The sequence below is a fragment of the Gossypium arboreum genome, chromosome 13 (assembly GCF_025698485.1).
Source record: "Gossypium arboreum isolate Shixiya-1 chromosome 13, ASM2569848v2, whole genome shotgun sequence".
In the NCBI taxonomy this organism is placed as follows: domain Eukaryota; kingdom Viridiplantae; phylum Streptophyta; class Magnoliopsida; order Malvales; family Malvaceae; genus Gossypium; species Gossypium arboreum.
This window is the reverse complement of record NC_069082.1, coordinates 16573816-16578675: the sequence shown is the minus strand read 5'-3', so window position 1 is coordinate 16578675 and position 4860 is coordinate 16573816. Positions and strand designations below refer to the sequence as shown.

General features: G+C 37.1%; 1 non-coding gene across 1 annotated transcript; it reads right to left on the bottom strand.

Annotated features, from left to right (window-relative positions):
* Window positions 1-2789: 2789 nt before the first annotated feature.
* On the bottom strand, window positions 2790-2896 carry LOC128287494 (small nucleolar RNA R71). The gene has a single exon (XR_008278194.1). It is a non-coding gene; the product is annotated as a small nucleolar RNA R71 (small nucleolar RNA).
* Between the last annotated feature and the right edge of the window lie 1964 nt (window positions 2897-4860).

Here is a 4860-nt window from a genome sequence, read left to right as displayed (position 1 = left end):
GCTTTTTGTGTGTGGCTATTGAGCCGAAATTGTAAATATGATAAGTAACTTGTGTTGGAGCTTTGGTAATGAGAATGTAATAAGAATGTGTTATGATTTGTTGATATATGTGCTTGGTTATTCGAATGGTATCCGGGCTAAGTCCCGAAGGCTTTTGTGCTAAGTGACTAAATCCGGGTCAATTCCCGAAGGCATTTGTGCGAGTTACCAAAACCGGGTTAAGTCCCGAAGGCATTTGTGCGAGCTATTATAACCGGCTATGTCCCAAGGCTTTTGAGCGAAGTCGCTATATCCGGATAAAATCCGAAGGTACGTGATTCGGAAAGTGTAATCTTGCTGTAAAATTTCAGTTAATACGCTTGCAAAAAAATTCCAGCAATGAGGTATGTTCAGTATGTGCTTTGAATTAGTTGAGCCCTTACAAATAAGTATTCGCCGGTTGATAAACGAGCTACCGCCTTTAGCTAAGTTGATCTTTTGTGTATGAACATAAGGGTTGGTAATGTGAAGTAGTATGATATTGAGAATGTGTGCATATGAAATTATCCGTTTAGCTATATGAATGCTATGCTTTTGTTGTGTGGAATCCCTTGCTCAAAACTTACTAAGCATAAATTGCTTACTCCGCTTTCTTCGTTCTCTGTTTTATAGATTTTGGCTCGTCACTATCAGACTGGATTTTTGGAAGTCGGTTCTCCACACTATCAAAGCCCCCTTTTGGTACAAATTTTGGTTGAGCTTTGAAATGGCATGTATAGGACTACTCTTTCGTTTGTTGGTCATAGACCCCTTGGATTTTGTATAAATTTGGATAGCCATGCGAAAATGGCTTATATACACTTTGGCATGGTATCATAATCATTTTGTGTGTTTTTCATTAAGAGGTATGGAAATGTTGGAAACGATTAGCCATTGGAATGGTTAATCATGATCATTCTTTGTGCCATGTATGCAAAAAGGGCTAATTGAATCATGGAAATTATGAAATAGGTAAAGTCTACCTCAAGGGCAGATGCTGACAGCAGCAGTGATGTGGATGTGAAAAATCACTAAAAATAGTATGGATGGAATTAAATAGTGAATAAATTATGTAAATGAACCTTGATGAATCTACTTTTATATGGAAGAAACGAAACGGTCATATGAGTTATATGTTAAGAGATATTTAGGTTTTCGTCAAACAGGGCCAGAACGGTTTCTGGAATCCCTGTTCCGAATTTGGAAATTCATTGTAAATTAACCAGAGATAATTAGGAGTCATGCCATATATGTATAGATTCCTCTTTGAGTCTAGTTTCTATAGAAACAAACGGAATCAGTATTGAAGCCCTTTACAGGGAGATATCCAAGTCGTAATGCGTGAAGGTCAGTGTAGTTGATCCCTGTAACAGGGGAGACTTTAACTAATAAACTGTACTAATTGGCCTGACAAAAAATTCTATAAAAAAATATGTAGATGGACATATGAGTCTAGTTTCAGGGAAAAATTACAAAAGTGATTTTCGAGCTTTGAAACTCAAGATATGATTTTTAAGGCGACTGTGATGCAGTAACCAGCTTGTCTGGAAATTTCTAAATGGACTGTGAAAATAATTAAGTCTGTGTGCACCTTGTGTTCGATTCCGGTAACGGACTCGGGTACGGGGTGTTACATTGTTAGTCTCGAAAGAGATAATAATATAAATTAGGGATTTCTACGGATCAAGTCGAATGGATAACTCGTCTAATTCAGAGTCAATAACAAGTGAAGTCGAAGTGGATTTTTCCCTTGGGTATTGTCCAAATCACTCAGTTTCCCCAAAAATTTATTTTCCCAGTTTACTTTCTGTGCATTCTTAGTTTAGTAATTAGTTTAGATAAAACAAACCCCTTTATTTTTAGGGTAGATAATAAAAAGAAAGTTAATACTAGTACTTTTAGTTCCTTTGGGTTCGACATCCCAGTCTTGCCATAAACTATACTACTGTTCGATAAGGTGTGCTTTCCTTTGTCGTGATAATACTTAGTTTTCAAGAACGGACATTCATAAATTATAAAACTTATCGTGATTTACTCACATCAAGTTTTTGGCGCCGTTGCCGGGGAACTAAGATATTAGGAACACTTAATTTTTTATTACTTTAGCCATTTATTTTATTGCAATTTAAATTTTATTTTGATTTTTGTTACTAAATTTTCTTTTTTCCTTCTGGCATGTTTTTATAGTCTATGACTAGAAGAAACCCGTCTGAACCATTACTTTTTTATAGTAAGCTCGATCACACAACTCACAAAAACCGAAGAGAAATAAGGTGAAGCCTAAGATACACAGAGGAAGAGCAAGAGAAAGATATTTCCAAACAAACTGAGGAGATGGCTAAAAATCAGGAAAACCCGCTACCTCCTGCAATTGCTGCTGATCCAGTAAATTAGAATCCTGCTCCGCGCACTGTGTATGATTATGATAAACCTACTTTAACAGGAAATGAGTAGGTATAGTTAGGCCTGCTGTTGCTACAAATAATTTTGAACTGAAACCTAACACGATTCAAATGATACAACAGTTTGTTCAGTTTGATGGTTTGCAGGACGAGGACCCAAACACTCATTTGGCGAATTTTTTGGAACTCTGTGACACATTTAAAATCAATGGTGTTTCTAATGATGCCATTCGCCTTCGGTTATTTCCCTTTTTGTTGAGGAACAAAGCTAAACAGTGGTTGAACTCGTTACCACGAGGGTCAATCACTACTTGGGAACAAATGATCGAAAAATTCTTACTTAAATATTTTCCGCCAACTAAAATGGCTAAGTTGAGGAATGATATCTCTTCTTTTGTGCAGATGGATCTAGAAACACTCTATGATGCATGGGAGAGATAAAAGGATCTTTTGAGAAGGTGCTTTCACCATAGGTTACCACTCTGGCTACAGGTTGAAAATTTTCACAATGGCCTGAATCCTTCGACTAGACAGATGATTGATGCAGCTGCTGGTAGGACTATCAATAATAAGACACCTGAGGAGGCTTATGAATTTATTAAAGAGATGTCACTGAATAATTATCAGTGGCAAGTCATAAGGACAAAGCCAACAAAAGTAGCTGGCGCTTTTAACGTTGATTCATTCACCATGCTCTCTAATCAGGTAGAAATTTTGAATAGAAAAATTGATGGATTACTTGGTTCTTCACAGGTTCACCCAGTAATGCAATGCAATGCAAGTGGAGGAGGAACGAGCAATTTAGAATACCCACCTTATGGCCGCAACATGGAAAATGAGCAACTAAATTATATGGGTAATAATCCTCGACCTCAAAATAATCCTTATAGTAACACTTACAATGCAGGATGGAGGAGCCACCCAAATTTCTTATGGGGAGGCCAAGGGAATCAGAGACCACCACCCCCTCTAGGCTTCCAACAACAACCTTACCAGCAAGAGAAAAAGCTAAACCTTGAGGAGATGATGTCAAAATTTATTTCAGTAGCGGAAACTTGTTTTGAGAACACTAAAACTGCACTTAAAAATCAGCAAGCATCGATCCAAGGACTTGTGAATCAAATTGGGCAGCTGGCTAAGATGATTTCAGAAAGACCACCAAGAAGTCTACCTAGTAACACCAAACCCAATCCAAAAGAGCATGTAAAAGCAGTTACACTAAGGAGTGGCGAAGTGTTAGCTGAATCTGAAAAAAAGCCACCACAAGAAGTTGATAAAAACAAAGAAGAGGAGGTAAAACCTGAAAACAATGAAGAAAGACCACATGGATGCACAATTTGGTAAATTTCCTAAACTTTTTAAATAACTGCATATTAACTTACCTTTTGTTGAAGCTATATCACAGATGCCTACATATGCAAAATTTTTAATGGAGCTTCTAACAAACAAAAAGAAGTCTGAAGACCTATCTACAGTGGAACTTAATGAGGAGTGCTCAGCCATACTCCAAAATAAACTGCCAACAAAACTGAAAGATCTAGGAAGTTTTACTATTCCCTACTTAATTGGTAGTTTGAATGTCGATAAGACACTAGCTGATTTAGGCACTAGCATTAATTTGATGCCATATAAAATGTTTAAACAACTTGGTCTTGGGAAACCTAAACCCACTAGGATGAGTATTCAATTAGCTAATTAGATCTGCTAAATATCCTAGGGGAATTATAGAGGACGTACTTGTAAAAGTAGATAAATTTATATTCCTTGTTGATTTCATTATGCTTGACATGGATGAGGATGTTGAAGTACCTTTAATCTTAGGCTGTCCATTTTTAGCCACTGCTAGGGCTGTTATTGATGTGGGTGATGGTAAATTGGTACTTAGAGTAGGTGACGAAGAGATTATTTTTAAAATTTATGATGCCATGAGATTTCTAGGGAACAGGATGACTCATGTTAATTAATTGATTCTATTGATCATGCTGCTCAAGATTCTTTTCAGGAAATCGTACATAAGGACACAATGGAACTGTGTCTTGCCCAAGGAGAGGGGGTGGATGATGATTCTGAGATAGGAACCGAACTAAATTCCAATGAAACCTCTCCAAGACTAGCAGAATATGAGGGTATTAAGGTAAACGATGAACTTAAGCAAAAACCCTCTATTAAAGAACCTCCCAAACCGGAACTAAACAATTGCCAAAGCAATTCGAATATGCATTCCTTGGAAATAATTCTATGTTGCCGGTGATTATTGCATCCAACTTGCAACCCAAGGAGAAAGAGGAATTACTCCAAGTATTAAGAGAGCATAAAAGGGCCATAGCTTGGAAAATTTCTGACATTAAAGGGATCAGCCCTTCTTTTTGCCCCCACAAAATTTTAATGAAAGATGAATATAAGCCATATGTGCAAGTCCAAAGACGACTGAACCCCAACA